We start from the raw sequence: 18,326 nt of genomic DNA, 5'->3' as shown, positions 1-18,326 counted from the left end.
GGGAGGCCAGGTGACTCCAGCGATTTCGCTATCCCTTTCTTCTTTCCTAGGGTCATCCTAGGGAAGTGTCCTTGTTTCTTCAACATGGTGTTGACAATCATGTTGGAATGGGGGTCATGGAAAAGAGATGTCCTTTCATCCTCCTGGATTAAGGAGACTTCTTCGTTAAATCCCCATAGGTCTTCATCATCTTCGTCGTGCTCCACATTGATGATTGGATTCTCTATGGATTTGATTCTCATAGGCGAAGCATCAATAGTGATTGGAATTCCCCCAACTATGGCTTTCACTTGTTGGTGGAGAGATGAAGGGACGGCCTTTAGATCATGAAGCCAAGGGCGTCCTAACAATAAATTGAATGAGGCTTTGATGTCTACTACTTGAAAAGTAGTAGCATGTTCTATTGCTCCTGCCGTCACATTTAGGGTTATTTTGCCAAGAGCTTGACGGCGAGTATTATCGTAGGCTCTTATTCCTTGTGTGGACGGAGTTAAATCTTCGTCCCTTATGCCGAGCATCCTCGCAGTTCTAAGTGGACAGACATTGATAGCTGATCCATTGTCTACAAGAGTCATGGGAACATTCATCCTTTTGAAGACTACCGTGAGGTTTAATGCCTTGTAATGTTTGTCACCTTCTGGGGGTAAATCTTTGTCAGAGAAGGTGATTAGATGAATCGGACTAAGAAGGTCACTTGTGAGGAAGTTGGCTAGTCCCTCAGGAGTAGTGTCAGAATCTATCCCGATTTTATCCAAGGCATTCATTACAGCCAACCTATGCTCTCGAGATGTTGCCAGAAGCTTCCACACATTCATCTCAACTTTTGTCTTCTTAAACTGTTTAACAATGTCGTTGTCTTCGATGATAGGTATGGGAACTTGTTGTACGGTGGGCATAGGTTGTGTTGAAACGGGAGGTTGCATTCTCTCGGATCTTGTGAGGACGTCTATTGATGAATCTTCTTCAGCCCAAATGTCATCTTTGGTGTATGATACAGAAGGTGAAGGTCCTACTATGTCCTTTAGATACACATCTTCTTCATCACTGTCCCAAACTCCATTAACGGTTGTATCCTCTTCTTGTTGAACTTGGACTAATTTCTTTTCATCAATCATTTTCTGTACCAAATCCTTGAACTTGAAACAGTTTTCTATGGTGTGCCCCCCTGATTGATGGTACAGACAGTAATATCTATCTGTCCTTTTTAATGACTCAAATGGTCTCAGTTCGAGAGGTTTGACCTCGCCACTCTCGGAGAGCATTTCGAACATTTGCGCATATGGGATCCCAATTGGAGTGTAATAATTATTGCTCTTCTTAGGTTTTTCGGTGACTTGTAAGGGAAAATACTTTGCCTCATAAGTCATTCTCACTGGTGTGAATTCTCTTTTAGGTTCTTCCTTTGGACATGGAAGCTCATCATATTTCTTGTGGAGTTCGTTCATAACCTTAAGTGCTTCACGTAGTAGTTGCGATGCCTCCTTCATAGACAGTGTGAGCAATTGTATGTCTTCCTTATTTGCCGGTTCTGGACGGTTATCTTTGACATCGAAAAAGATCTCCTCTTCTTTTTCTATGACATTGATTTCTTCGACAGGTTTAATGAGAGATGAGGGGTCAACCTCGTTTTCTTCATCGGAGATAGCCAAAGTATGAGCTAGAGGTGCATTTTCGATGCTTGGCTTCTTACTGGCAGGGGGCAACGACAGTTTGTTATTGTCGATTAGGTCTTGGATAGCTTCCTTAAGCTTCCAACAGCTTTCAGTAGAATGGCCCCTACCTTGGTGATACTTGCATTGTGCATTGGGGTTCCAGTTAACCGACCTCTTCTCAACTGGTGGGTCCCCAAATGGTCCAATGGGAGTTATAAGACCTTTTGCATTTAATCGATCAAATGCGGTAATGAGTGGAGAGCTCAACAAGAAGGGCTTCTCAAAGCTACTACTGAGGTGTATCCCAGAATGGGAGCAAGAAAGCATTATGGAGGAAGCCCACTCAGGAATATGCGCCAACCATATTGGTGGAAAAGCATTAGGGGTGGAAGTTTTGAGAAGGGGTGCATATTGGCCAACCTTGTCTCAAGACGCGCTGGCATATGTGAAAAAATGCGACAAGTGCCAAAAGTACTCCCTTGTCATAAACCAACCAACAAATGATTTGACCCCAATCCTTAGCCCGATCCCGTTCGCTCAATGGGGAATGGACATATTTGGACCATTCACCACTGGGATAGCGGGCAGAAAATACCTCATAGTGGCATAAACATGAGGAGTATGTTGCGTAAACTTGTTTTAATATGTCATGCTTTAGCATCATATACGAACGTGGAGAAGTAAAAATAAAAAAAACCAAACATACAAGTGATAAAGGCAAAGACCACCCTAGTACAAAGCGGCAAATTAGCGCTATGAGACAAATTAAGGCCTCCCTCCCTAAAGCCTCAGCTCACCTGCTCAAAGTAAAACAGGGCACCACCTCGGGGACGCCTGAGGGGGAGGCTTGGCACGTTCAACTTGAGCAAGAGGGATAATGGAAAACGAAGAAAATGTGCTACGTGGGCAACACTAAGGTTCTCTTAGTCCCACATAGCTCACCTCTTTGACGGGGAAAGGAAAGGGGAAGATAGACATACAACAAGCCCTAACGAAAAGAAGTAAGCGGCAGAAAACAACAAGTCGTAGCATAAGCAAGCTGAACGACATAAAACAAGTCGCAGCATAAACAAGCTGAACGACATAAAATAAGTCATAGTAAAAGAGGTTGAATGACATAAAACAACTCACAGAATAAACAAGCTGATTAACACAAATAAGTGTCAGCAAAGCAAGCAGAATAACGCCCAGACAGGCAGCAACCGAATAAACTAACCAGCGTGCAAGTAAACCTCTTTAAGAGATAAATAGAGTGCACAATGCACAAGCACTCAAAACAAATAGAATAGGAAGAATAAATTAAATTTCACTAAAGTTCCTGCCAAAGCATAGCAGAAAACAAAGAAGCAAAGAGGCACTCAGCAGCCAAATTAAGAAGACAGGGAGGCCCAACCTACGAGGCTTCACCAAATATAATAAAGAAGCTGCTATGCTAAAGATCTAGATACTGCTATGCTAAAGAGGTGCTCAATCCCAGGCAAATGTGCAGGCAGCGAAATAAACAGTAGGCAAAACAGCAGAAGAAGATCACAAAGTGCATACAGTATAAAGCTGAACCCCATCCCACCAGGACAGAGTAAACATTTAGTAGGTTAGTTGCAATATATGCAAAGCTGAGCCCTCGTCCACCAGGACAAGGAAACACTTAGCAAGTAAAGTCAGAGAAGCACAAATTCAAGTTAAGCTAGGCAGACCCACCAACGAAAGACAAAGTATTCTGAGAAGACACAAGGAAACATAATCTTTGGCAGCTATACACCTCAAAGATAGTAACATAAACTACCTAGTTACAACAGATCTAGGTGAAAGAAACTCAGAGGAACCACTATAGTAAGAAGGTGACAGCCGCCATAACCTTTATTGATCACCATCCAAAGACTCCACTCCAATTGCCGCAGCAACGTCACGGCAGAGAGGAACTTCCAAGTTCAGCACAGCCTGGTTAGGAATCTTGCAGCCATCAACACAGGGGTTATCAGAGGGGAGATCAAATAAACCAGCCTCGCCTGCAGCCTTAACCTTAGCCTAGAAAGCGTTGAAACGAGCCTGCTGCTCCTCACCTTACAATACAAGCTGCTAACACACCGAGCCGCAGCCTCCCATCCACTATCATGGCGATCAGCCAATAGCTTAGCAAAAGCAGGGGAGAGCACAAAAGATTTGAGTGCCTCCTTCCTAGCAATTTCTAGCTCAGTTATGTGTCCAGCTCGCACATCTGCAATCTTTGCCTCTAACGTCTGCATCCTGGCTTGAGAGGTCTCCAACCGCTCCTTGCAACTCTTCAACTTGGTCTGAGTAAGCTGAAATTCTCCCAACTGGAGCTGCAGGGCATCCGCCCTCTCCCTTAGAGGAGTCACCTCATTGGCCATAGTATTCCTCTCAGTCTGAGCCTGCTGGACCTCCAAGCTCTTATGAGAAAGAATTATGCCCTGATTCTGATACTCCTCCACTAAAAGCAAGGCATTGGATAAATCTCCAACAGACCTGACAAGCTACGAAAAAGGGTAGAGAAGAAAAGGAGTAAGCCAAGGAAGAAATCATCCAAAAGAAAAACAAAGCAAGGCATTAACAAGAGAATCAGCAAAAAAGAAGAAGAAAAGATGGAAGCAGAAACTAACCTTCTGCAAATCATGGCAAGCCGTAGTAGCAGGAAGACTAACCGAGTCACGCGTAGAATCAGCGGGGAGACGAACTCCTTGAGTCAAGCGGTACCCCAAAGTACCACCCTTCTGAGGATTGTCCACAAACAAAGACTCGTCGGCCCTCACATTCATCAAAAGACGAAAGGGAGCATTCTCAGCTCCAGTAGGGCAAAGTATAGGGCGAAGATGGACATCAATGGCAACCTCAGAAAACTCAATAGCTCCAGTAGGGCGGAAAGTACCCCCAGCATAAATTGAGGTAGCAGACAGAGGGTTCTCAAAAGCATCACTCAAGAATTGGTGAACACAACGGTTAAGTTCACTGGAATTCTGAGCGTCCCCCCAATCAGCATTCCCACCTAGAAGCCCAGTATTGGCAGATGTAGACGCAAGAGGATCAGGGCCAGGGGAGGTGCGAGCCTTTTTCGCTTCAGGCTCATCTCAAGCAGGGGTGGAGGACATTGGATAATCCTCCAAGTCAATAACTGGACGATCCTGCTGGTGAGAACCCCCTGCCTGGGAGAACCCACCTCTAGAAGCACGTCGAAGCCGCCCTCTCAGCCTAGGGCTAGGGACGCGGCGGAAACCTAGGAAGCTCCATGATAGTCTCATCAGGGAGCAGGAAGTCAGTAGCTGTAGTAGAAGGGATAGCAGTATCCTTCGCAGCAGCATCATCACCAGCGGTAGAAGAAAAGAGCAGAACATGCTCAGCAGAAGAAATGGGCTCTTCACCCACAATAGTGGTCTCAACCCTCTCAAGGGGAAAATGGAGAACACTATCAGCAAAATCATCAGCAGTAATTTTAGGATCATCAGAAGCTTGATCACGTTGTCTTTTGGCAACAGAAGTCTGAGGTTCCACCCGGCCAGAAGCCGTGATAGATTGCTTCTCAGGAGAACCATCAAGAGCCGCTAACGCCTTAGATTCTGAAGCTGCCCTTCGAGGAGTGGGCCGAGTCTCGCGCCTGCTTCCAACAGTGGAGGATGAAGGCTCAACTTGAACGCGACTGGACCCAGCACGGTTTGTAGTAGTTGCAGTGCCAACAACAGCCCGCAGCTTAGCAGGAGCCAAACGCGCTTCACCCTTTAGAGAGCCTGCATACACCTCTAATGTGTCAAAAAGCTCGGAGGGATTTTTAGGGGTAGCAGTCAAAGGGTGTAGGGAATAATTTCAAGCCTTTAAATCCCACTAGCTTGAACCCCACTGTGATCATACACTAAAGTACGGTGGCGTCCAAAAGGGAAAAAGATAGAGCAAAAGAGTCGCCAACAAGTTTTTTAGGAACTTGTAAACCGTTCATAGGATGAAGGTTACACCCCTTAACGATCCAAGAGATCGTCAACTCCATAAGGTCATGAACTAAATAAGGGTTCGGGGATGATGGTACAAATCCAACCTAAAAGAGATTGAACCTGCCCTAATAATAGGCCTCTACTTTATTCTGCTCGTATTCATTTGCACTTTCTGACTAATATGCAATCAATAGGACTAACCCTAAACCTATTTAATCTATGTTGGTTGAACATTAATGCACAGGTAAATCTATTATTGGCGATCACTTGAATTATAATCATAATTAACCCTAAACAAGATTATTTATTATTTTATTAAGCGTGATTACAAGTACAAATTCCCTTTAAACATGCAATAAAGGTGATCAAGCAATAAATAATAAATAGCATCAAGCAACATAATAATAAATAATCAATCATTAGAATAAACATGAGTTATAATAATTATAATAATAATAATCATCATCATAAATCATAATCATAATCAAAATCATGCTCATATTAATATTAAAGCACAATGAACATAGCAAGATCCTAGGCATGATACTAACAAGATTAATAACAAACCCTAGCATGTCACTAAGCAATAATGATCAAACCTTTAAACCTAACATGATACTAACATTAATAAATATTAGGGAGAGAATAAAAGGAATCATAGCAATCATATTTAATATTAAATATAACCTAGACATGATACTAGGAATATCATAATAACAATGTAAACATGATTTCTACATCATAAAATCAATAAATCAATTAAAGCACTTACTTTGATGCCTCGTACCTCTTTCTAATAACAAAATACATACGTTAGTAGCTTCAAGGAAAATAATAAACAAAACAATTAAATTAAATAATTGAAAGAGAGATTTGGGACCAAACCCTCAGAAATTAAACCTTTGACGTCTAGGGCGAAGGCAACTTCGAATATGGCTAGGTGTATCTAGATCTTGCGAATGCGGAATTTTGTATAAGAACACAAAGTTTAAGGAAAGATGAATGAAAGAGATGAATGATTAAGAGATTTAAAGAATGCTAATGCATGAATGATTGATTGTAGGTAAATAACATGCGAATGAGGAGAATTGGTGAATGATAGATGTAGATGATGAATGAAAACGGAGTTTTTAATACGATATTTATAGAGAAAATCAGCCAAAAAAGATAAATTAACAAAACAAAGTCTAACGCTCAGGAAACAGAGCTGGCGCCAACCCTGGCTACCTGGCGCCAGGCACCAGCACTATCGTCAGGCGCCAATGGCAAGCGCCAGACGCCAAGCCTGGTTCCAGGCGCCAAGGCCTGGGGTTGGACGCTAAGCTTGATTTCAACGCGTTTTCGAAAATCCAACAAATTTACTGTACTGGAGGATAAAATAATATAATTTCTTCGAAAATGCTATTTGATCTTGATTAAAACTCTAAAAAGTCAACAAAGTCAACTTATCAATGCTAATTGAATTAGGAATGAAAAGAACCTTCTAGAAGAATCTAGAAGACTAAAACCATTCCTAATTGCATTAGGAATGATAAATCATATTAGGCCCTCCCCTAGATCATTGGGCCGCATATAAAGCTCAAACCGGGCCCAATTTAGTAAATTGGCCATAATTTCCTCAATATTCATCGGAATTGGGCTTATAATATATCGTTGGAAAGGTCTTTGCAAGCCCTATCCAACTACACTACTATTGGACCCATATCATGGACCAACCAAACTGGATTAGCTGTTTTCTTAAAATAAAGTTTTCAAAAACAGAAAGAAGAGAAAAGAATTAAAAACTTTCCGCAACACTAGACCTTTCCACACTTTCGCTTCATTCGATTATAATTCGACGTGAAAGGTACTCATCACCGGGTTTGGTTTTGGGGAGACACAAATGGGTGTCTACAGAAGCCCGCACTTTGACTGAGTTTGGAGAAACGCGAGTTTCGAAAACAAAAGTCAAAGTAGCGATAGGGACGGAGAATGATTCAGAACGTTCTGCGATCCTAATTCAATCTTGTAACGCCGATACATGCAAAACTAGCGTTAGTTAAACAGATAAAAGAGTCAAGAAACGCGTATCTTGCACCGTCGAGCACACGTCTCTGAAAGTAACCGATTGTTGCTGTAACCTTGTATCCTTGCTTTGATGACCTTCTACAAGCTAGAGAATGCCATCCCGCTTGAAAACCGCTACGCCTGTAACTGCTTCCAAATTAGAAGATTGCTTCTCCTGAAACTATCCTCATCCGCTTTGATAATATTCCACATCCTAGGGAACATTATCGAAGATTGCTTCTCTTGAAACAATCCTCGTCCGCATTGACAATATTCCACATCCTAGGGAATATCATTGAAGATTAATTCGCTTGAAATAATCCTCAGTTGCTCGTGACAACTCTCCGCAAGCTAGGGAACGTTGTCGAAGATATCTTCTCTTGAAGTCATCCTCATTCGATGCGATAATTTTCCAAAGGAAATTACCAAAGATCCACACCTGTCGATCTTTAAAAGTTCGCCTGAACTTTGCTTCCGCTATGCCTGTACGTCGACGCTCTTGTTGATTTGAACCTGTATGTCGGTGCTCTTTGCTCTTGAACCTATATGTCGGTGTCTTTTGCTCTTGAACCTATATGTTGGTGCCTTTTTCTCTTGAACCTATATGTCGGTGCCTTTTGCTAATGAGCCAATGCTTAGGCGCTTTAAGCTAAGTGAGACGATCTCTTATCAGGTCGATCACTTTATGTAATCAAGCCGATTACTAAATCATGTCAAATTGCTTAGAGGGGCTAACTGGCGTACCAAGGAACACAAAAATATGTTGCAGAAGGCTAGAACAACCTTAACAGGTGGCTGGACGCTTTGGCGTCGCTGAAAAACCATCAGCGCCAGCTATTTGGTGTTAGCGCCAGGCGCTGATGTTGGCGCCAGGCGCCAAGCCTAATTTGTGACGCCAACGTACAGGGACTGGCGCCAGCACGGGAATTTCTTTAAATACCCGTTTTCTCGTCATTTTGCTGCTCTGTTCGTCGCGAAACTGCTCGAGGAAACCCGAAAGCTTCAATTGCTCATTGCTTGCTCGTTTTTCAACCAAATTCGCTCAAATTTTTTGCAAATCAAAGCACTTCTCATCTATTTTCCCGATCTATGTAAGCTTTCCTTAAACTCACATCAGTTTTTATGAATTCTTGGCATGAAAATTCGAATTTTATGATGCTCAATTTGCTTTGTTTGTCAAGTTTTATGCCATGAAATTGCTTAATTATGTTTGTATATTGCCTTGGGAGTAATTTGAGACTTGTTTAACTCAATTTGGTGAAGAAATGAGCAATATGCCATTGTTGGACCTCTTAAGGTCGTGAAGAACAATGTGACTCGTTCTTGACATTTTGCTAGCAATTCTTGTTCAATTTGTCACAATAATCACTATAGTATTGCAAGAAATTGTTTGATTGCTTGAAAAATGTTGTCATGCTCACTTTGAATTTGTGCTCTGTTTTAGTACTACGTACTCTGTTTTTTTGCGAACATAGTATCATGCGGCTAGGCGAACCTTAGATACTATAGAACCTTAATTTATGATAATTCTGCACAATGTAGTATGGCTAGACAACGAGGCTCGGGTTCACGGTCCCGAAACACTAGACGGGAGCATGAGCCCGTGGAGGACGACGCCACGCCGTCCACTTCGCTTGGTCGGCTTTCGGAGTGGGATGAGCGGACTCTGTTCTTTGCCCCTGTCCACCACATTTCTGATAGGGTGAGACAGGGTACCGAGCCCGAGAGGATACGGCATCACGGCTCTGGCTGGATCATCTCGGTACGATTTTTAGTGTTTATCTTGCTCTTCCGAGGTGTTTTAGATATATTCTTGCCTGATTGATGCTTTTTATAGGGACCTGAGGTGGTATACCGACCGTGGGGCGGTTGGACAGTCCCTGGATTAGCCGCACATTACTCTGCTGAGCGTCGCTATTTTCTGGGGACCTATGGAGCGGTCGCGTACTTAGGAGAGAGAGTCACTAGATAACACTCTTCTGATGTCTTCGTCGTTCCTGCCGCTCCACCACGTCATATGTTCGACGAGGCGAGGTTGTCGAGCATGTCTGAGGGAGCTGGTACCCCTTGGCGGTCCCATGCGATCCTCGGGCGGTGTTTTGCTGAGGAGCTACTACCTTTGTTAGCTCCAGCCCCTGTACCGGCTGAGGATGTGAGGTTAAGATTCTTAGATTTTTATTTTTCGCTAAGTAACCCCAAGTAATACTTTACTGATTTTTTCTGTTTTATCAGGACGGTCCTGCTGAGTTCGTGCCGCCCCGTATGTCCATTCACTACCAGGGGATATACGGGCCGATCGGGAAGATGATTTCTCCGGCTCCCGAGGGCGAGCGCTTCGTAGAGCGGTCGATTCCTCGCCACCAGACTAGTGTAAGCCTAGTTTTAATTCAGAATTTTGTGTTCATTTATCATGCATTTTTACTGACTTATTTTTCTTACAGTTTTCACGCGAGGTGGTTTCGGCTATGGCACGATGCATATATGCCTTCCGGAGCCAGCTCGTCCAGATGGGGAACGCGGCCACTTGTCGTCGGGATGACGTTGTCCGAGAGGTAACCTTTCTTTACTCATTATTTTTGCATTACTGCCTCAGTTTTACCTTCTTTCTGATTTAATTCTTTTTGCAGGGCCAGCCTATCGCTTCTCACACCCGTACGATACCTGAGGGGCGGAGAGATCCGGTGAGGTCTAGCTCGAGACGTCGTCGTACTTCGTTAGGGGGTAGAGGCGGTCGTTCTGAGGCTGCTTGAGCCGATGTTGTTGAGGGCTAAGGATCTTCTTTTGAGGGTGCTCCTGCTGCACCAGTAGGAGAGGCTGCCTGGGCTTTTAGAGGTGGTGGGATGTACGAGGTCGGCTTGTCATCGCAGCAGCCTCCGCGGCCTTAGCCTCAGGTTGATCTTGGCTGGAGTGTCCTATCTTGAGTCTTCCTCCTCCCACGGAGACTAGAGCAGGTGCTGAAGCTGGAGCTGGTGGAGAGGTGACTCCTCGTACGGCGCAGTTTTATAGCATGATGGGCCTACGTCCTCCGGCGTCGTAGTTTGTTCCTGTGTAGATTTTATTTTGACTTTTTTTATAGAACTTTGCCTTTGACTCATCATTTAGGGACACATTTTGTATTTTTATGTTATTATGAATTTATTATGAGTTTATTTGATTTGTATGTTAGTGTGTGCAAGAAAAGTGTGACAACAATTTTGCGCAAAAATTCCATCATTTTTATTATTGATGGAGGATATTATCCGGCTCTCTCCCCCAAAAAGAAAAAATAAAAAAGGAAAAGAAACGAATAAAAATGTCGGGTTTTGGAATTTAAAATAAAGTAAAAAAAAAAGAATAATATAAATTAAAAATAATAGATATATTTAATTAATTAAGAAAAAAAAAGATAGAAAAGATGTTTAGGAATATGAAACGGAGCCATAAAGTCATTAACCGACTCGAGTTTAATATCAAAAACGCAAATTGAGCACGCGTGGCTGTCTTGGTGACTTGGCGCCAGCTGGCGCCACACTCTGGCGCGTGGCGCCAGGCGCTACACTTAGCGTGTGGTGCCAAGCTCCGGCGGTTGGCGCCAATCTCGGGGTTTTGACGCTAATTGACGCTGACTCCGTGTTTCATTCTGATTAAAACTCTTCGCAATTTCTATATAAATAGCCTCCTGCCCAGCCGATTCTTCTCATAATTCCAGCGAATAAAATTATTCTCTTCTTTAGAAAAAATAATAATCATGTCTTTAGCCACTAAAACCTTCACCCAATATACTCATGAATGGTGTCGATCTCTTAATGCTAGAGACAAAAAAGAATTAGATTTATTTCACTAGGGGGGAATTTATGGCATCAAAGGGGTAGTTCTAGACCTAGACTTCATACATACCGCTTTAGAATTTTGGAATGTTGATACGCATTATTTCAGAATAGGGTATGATGAGATTAGCCCTTTGCCAGAGGAATTTTGTGCTATCTTAGGCTTCCCTGCAATAGACCTGGTAGTAATCCCTAGAGTAGATGCATACTACTATAAGGATTTTGAGCGCTTCTTTAATTTAAAGGAAAGGGATTTATCAAAAATAGTAGATGGAAATATAGTTAATTTGAAAGAATTCGCATGCTATTATTTTTATAAACCTCTTTCTGAATCCTTTCATATATATAGAAGAAGGGCGTTTTTATTTTGCATGCTCAATCAATTTTTTTCATAGTAGTGGTAAAAATAATGAGGGTCAATCAATTATCACCACTGTACTAGAACAAATTGAATCAGGGAGGAATCCAATGCCATTAATAGTTGGAGGGACCATGATTACTCTCGATGAATTGAAAAGGGACCCAAAAGCGCCTTTTCGCGGTTCTCCAATTTTATTACAGGTAGAAAAATAATATTTTTAATTACTGAAATCAAAAAATATATCTTTGTATTGTAATAATAATTTATTTATATTGCAATTTTTTTACAGATGTGGCTAATGGAGAGGCTAGGATTAATTAGCCCTCCAGACGACATTGAAAAATATACTCCCAATTGCTTCGTCAGAAGGAAGAAGCGCATCCCTAAAATTGGGCGCCATGGGTGAAGAAAAGTATTTGAATCACGTGATTTTGCTATCAAGTGGGTCATCCCATGGTGGAAAATAGAAAGGATGGTTGGTATTAACAAGCAACCTTTCTGCCGTCTTCCAAGCTTGTCTCGTGTAACCTATTATTATCCCTGCACTAAAGTACGGTGGCGTCCAAAAGGGAAAAAGATAGAGCAAAAGAGTCGCCAACAAGTTTTTTAGGAACTTGTAAACCGTTCATAGGATGAAGGTTACACCCCTTAACGATCCAAGAGATCGTCAACTCCATAAGGTCATGAACCAAATAAGGGTTCGGGGATGATGGTACAAATCCAACCTAAAAGAGATTGAACCTGCCCTAATAATAGGCCTCTACTTTATTCTGCTCGTATTCATGTGCGCTTTCTGACTAACATGCAATCAATAGGATTAACCCTAAACCTATTTAATCTATGTTGGTTGAACATTAATGCACAGATAAATCTATTATTGGCGATCACTTGAATTATAATCACAATTAACCCTAAACAAGATTATTAATTATCTTATTAAGCGTGATTACAAGTACAAATTCCCTTTAAACATGCAATGAAGGTGATCAAGCAATAAATAATAAATAGCATCAAGCAACATAATAGTAAATAATCAATCATTAGAATAAACATGAATTATAATAATTATAATAATAATAGTCATCATCATAAATCATAATCATAATCAAAATCATGCTCATATTAATATTAAAGCACAATGAACATAGCAAGATCCTAGGCATGATACTAACAAGATTAATAATAAACCCTAGCATGTCACTAAGCAATAAATTTCAAACCTTTAAACCTAACATGATACTAACATGAATAAATATTAGGAAGAGAATAAAAGGCATCATAGCAATCACATTTAATATTAAATATAACCTAGACATGATACTAGGAATATCATAATAACAATGTAAACATGATTTCTACATCATAAAATCAATAAATCAATTAAAGTACTTACTTTGATGCCTCGTACCTCTTTCTAATAACAAAATACACACGTTAGTAACTTCAAAGAAAATAATAAATCAAACAATTAAATTAAATAATTGAAAGAGAGATTTGGGACCAAACCCTCAGAAATTAAACCTTTCACGTCTAGGGCGAAGGCAACTTCGAATATGGCTAGGTGTATCTAGATCTTGTGAATGCGGAATTTTGTATAAGAACACAAAGTTTAAGGAAAGATGAATGAAAGAGATGAATGATTAAGAGATTTAAAGAATGCTAATGCATGAATGATTGATTGTAGGTAAATAACTTGCGAATGAGGAGAATTGGTGAATGATAGATGTAGATGATGAATGAAAACGGAGTTTTTATTACGATATTTATAGAGAAAATCAGCAGAAAAAGATAAATTAACAAAACAAAGTCTGACGCTCAGGAAATACAGCTGGCGCCAACCCTGGCTAGCTGGCGCCAGGCACCAGCACTAGCGCCAGGCGCCAAGCCTGGTTCCAGGCGCCAAGGCCTGGGGTTGGACGCCAAGCTTGATTTCAACGCGTTTTCGAAAATCCGATAAATTTATCGTACTGGAGGATAAAATAATATAATTTCTTCGAAAATGCTATTTGATCTTGATTAAAACTCTAAAAAGTCAACAAAGTCAACTTATCAATGCTAATTGAATTACGAATGAAAAGAACCTTCAAGAAGAATCTAGAAGACTAAAACCATTCCTAATTGAATTAGGAATGATAAATCATGTTAGGCCCTCCCCTAGATCATTGGGCCGCATATAAAGCTCAAACCGGGCCCAGTTTAGTAAATTGGCCATAATTTCCTCAATATTCATCGGAATTGGGCTTATAATATATCGTTGGAAAGGTCTTTGCAAGCCCCATCCAACTACACTACTATTGGACCCATATCATGGACCAACCAAACTGGATTGGCTGTTTCCTTAAAATAAAGTTTTCAAAAACAGAAAGAAGAGAAAAGAATTAAAAACTTTCCGCAACACTAGACCTTTCCACACTTTCGCTTCATTCGATTATGATTCAACGTGAAAGGTACTCATCAGAGGGTTTGGTTTTGGGGAGACACAAATGGGTGTCTACAAAGGGTCCTTCCAATTATCAGTCAGCCCAAGGATACTTTTGTCCAACTTGCCATAGCCTGAAAGAAGAAGGGCAGAAAAATCAAATAAGGCAAAGAGCCAAGATAAAAAAAAAACAAAAACAAGAGGAGAAAAAGAAATGATAGAAAGTCAAAAAGCTTACCAGATTCATGTGTACGGCACAAACGCATAGCAGAAAGCTGTTCGTTACCCATAATGTATATGGAATTGGGCAGCCAGATCTTGGGAAACTTGGAGTCAGCAGTTCCCGCTCCCTGCAGAGCCTCAAAAGCCTCTATCTCACGGGCACGCTCAGAGGGGGAGACGGTAACTCCAGTCATGTTAGTGCGAATCTCCCTGAAGTTGCGCGGCGGAGCAAAATTAGAAGGCACTTTCACCCAGAAAAACTTACCAGTCCAATCCCTGAAACGGCCAAGTTTCAGGTAGGACAAGACCCTGCTCTCCTGGGGAGCAACATAATATCACCCGGACTCAGTCTCAGAAGCAGATCTCTTCAGGCTCATCAAAGACTTGAACAGATGCAAGGACTCAGGATACCTTCGAAACCTAAAAAACCACAACAAGAAGATCAAAGTATGAAGGGAAGCAGGATGCACCAGGGATATAAAGATATTGAAGGCACGTAGAAGCTTCTCCAGGGTGGGGTCCTGAGGGAACCTCAAGCCCAAGTCCAGCTGCGAAGCAAACACAGCAATGTGACTAGCAGGAGGAGCGGATAGCTTTGCACCACTATCAGGAAAAAAGCAGCTCATAGCCCTCACCAAAACAATGGAATTTCTGCCCAACAGTAGCAAGATCTAGCCTTTTAGCATCCTTACGCCAACTAGAGTCCAGCACACAATTTTTGGGCCAATAACATTTGTCATCCAGAAAGAACTCGGTCTTACCCTCCTCTACGGACTCCACAACATAAGTTGGCTGACAATCATAATAAGAGCGGTCACCAGGAGACTCAGTCATCCTGCCCGATTGAAAAGCCGGAGAGGGAGATGGTGATGGAGTCTCATTGCTGCCACCTCTCACTACAAAATTGTCAAACCGATGCACGTAAGCCATGTCATCAAGCCAAGCAAAATTGTTTAAAGGCTGAACATGGGGAATAGGGCTAACAAGAGACACGTTAGGGGGATTATCCTTGACAGCGTCAGCTAACATTTTATGGCACATTGCGCGCATCCTCAAATGGGTCAGATGGGATACAGGAATCCCATTTAGCATGATCACCCGCTTAAAATAAGGATCAAAGAAATCAGGACGAGGTTTCGCTGGAAAAGGCGAAAAGCACTACCCTCAGCGGGATGACTACTGCCTGACACAAACGCGGCAGCAGAAGTCGCAGCAGTACCCACCTCGCTCGCAGCGGGGGACAGTTAGAAGGCATAACTGTCTGTACAGGAATAGGAGAAAAAGAAGGAGAAAAAGGGTAAGTGTGCGTAGGGTGCTCACTTGAAAGAGAGGATCGGGAAGGAGAATCCGATCTAGTGGCCGTTTGGGGCTCACTCATGTTCTAACTATCAGAAGCGACAGACATTATAAAATCTACAAAGAAATACAAGCCCACAAAGAGAAGGAAAAGCAATAGGGAACTAAAAATCAAAGATCAGTTTAGGAGACAAGAACAATGAAGGAATAAGGAGAAAAAATCAAGAATGCAATTACAACAACAACAAAGAGGAGAAATTGAACAGTGACAATTGGGAAGAATCAAACGACACATCTTGTGTAGGAAAAGCAAAAAGATGCAAAATTAGGTAAATACAAATAACAAAAGGTACAAAGTAAGTACCTTTAAGAGAAAAAGTTGCAGAAGCAACATAGTACAACAACAATGGCGAACACAAAAGCCTAAGCAAGATGAAAGTTCAGATCTGCAATCAAGAAGAACAAAGGGGAAACAAGTTAGTAAAGATACAAGAATTAAGGAAGGAAAACAAATAAAGGGGAAACTAAGGCAAAAGCAAAGATGAGGAAGCAAGAACATGCCGCAACAATGGAGGAACACGAGCGTTTGAAAGAGAGAGAACAAAGAGCTAAAATTTTGAAATGACAGAGTAATGAAGAAGGGAAGATGAAAAGTAAGAGGAGTAAAAGAAATAAGTTAAAAGGGGGACAGCGAAATTAATATGGAGTAAATGAGCGGTTGATAAGTGGTTTATTTGACAACTTATTGTGTTAATTTAAACCCGATTTTGCGTTCATATCCCCTCTTTCTAACCCGTTTTTGAATGAAAATGTTTTGTCTCGGTTTTCCCCCTCTTGGTTTGTGTTTGTCCATGTTTTGCAGGTCTATGGATTCAATTTGGCAAGCATTCAGTGCATGGTTTGTGTTCAAGGCAAGGAAAATTGAGAATGGAGAGGGCGCTCCAGCAGGAGCGGGCGTGCACACCTCAGGAGCGGGCGCTCCAAAGTCTCTGCCAAGTTTCTGCCAAAGCTTCAAAATATGGCACCCTGTGAGGAGCGGGCGTGCGTTGTGGAGGAGCGGGTGCTCCTGGCTGTGGAGCGGGCGCTCCTAATTTCGGAGCGGGCGCTCCTCGCTGGGAAATCCGCTTTCTTTTGACGGATTTCCCTATGTGTTTCAGGGAGTATAAATACTTCCTCTTTTATTTATTTGTAACCTAGACGGAAATAACCTAGGTTTTAGAGACTCCTCTTAGTTGGAAACATTCCTTTTAGTTAATTTAGCTTAATTTTCATTAATTTAATCATTGTAATAGTTGGTTTCAAGATTGTTTCTCAAGATTGGCACTTTGTTTTCAACAATTTCAAGCCTCAATTAGTAACTTCCTTCTACTTTTCTCCATTCAATTTCTGATTTTATTTGTTGTTGCATGATATTTAAATCTTCTTAGTACTTGATAATTTGTTATTGGATGATAGTTATTTCAATTGTTAATCACTTTTCCCCAATTATTGAAGAAGTTAAAACCCTAATACTTGTTTGCATGTTGATAAATATGAGTTGTGAGTAGTTTACTTGCTAGGGGTTGGATAAAGCTCAACCTTTTTGGTTAATTATGCAAATGTGGGAGAAGCATTGATGTTATTGATGTTTGTATTGCAATTAAATTGATTATATGAGATTGCTTGTTAGTTCTTCAATGATAGGATTAGCTACCCTTGACTTAGGAGCTTGATAGCATGATATTCTTAGTTTGACATGGGAATGTAAATTGAGTATGTCTTTACTTATTGCAATTTGATTATGTATCATCTATTGCTAGACTAATGAGGAATCTAAGTTTAGTAGTGTGAGTTATTTTCTAATTGCATGAGGTTGATTTTACATATTGTCCTCTCTATACCTTGTCTATTTTGCTCCCCGTTTACCTAATTGCCTTGGTTGAGTGGATCCCATTCCCTAGTGTCCTTAATCCATTGATTTAGAACCATAGTTTATTTGTCTTCTTGACGAACCCCAATTCACCATTGACTTCGAATTAGCTTAAGTGTTAAAATCTTTAGCAACCATATCCCGTTCCTTGTGGACCGAACTCTTACTTGTCATTATGCTTGGTTTGTAAGGTGTTTGTTAATAAATGTTTTTGATTAAGTGTGGAATGTGCGACCGTTCTAACGCCCATCAAAATGGCGCCTTTGCCGAGGAACGGTGTTGTTGATTGCTAATTGATTACTTGAGTCTAGTTCACCATAAAACAACAACAATTCAAAAAGATTGTTTTTTTTAGGATACACTTGTAGCCTTGTTACTAATTGCGTTTGTTGAGAGTGCATGCGCAGAACTCATAACAAGATCTTTGTACCTTACGATCCCGAGATTGAGCAAACTTATAGCAGGAGAAAGAGAGCCGGTTCTAGGCCGTTTACTACTCCCCCAACTAGAGAGACCAATTTCGAGGAGGATCGAGATCAAATGGGTGACGCGGAACCACCACCTCAAAGACCTTTAAAGGAGTTGGGAACTTCGGGAGCTTATAGAGCTTCAAGCGGCATTGCTCCACCCGTTACTCAAGCCAATGACTTCGAGATTCGGCCCACAATGATAAATTTGAT

Source organism: Chenopodium album, chromosome 6 (genome assembly GCF_948465745.1).
Source record: "Chenopodium album chromosome 6, dcCheAlbu1.1, whole genome shotgun sequence".
Lineage (NCBI taxonomy): Eukaryota > Viridiplantae > Streptophyta > Magnoliopsida > Caryophyllales > Amaranthaceae > Chenopodium > Chenopodium album.
Note: the sequence above shows the minus strand (reverse complement) of the source record.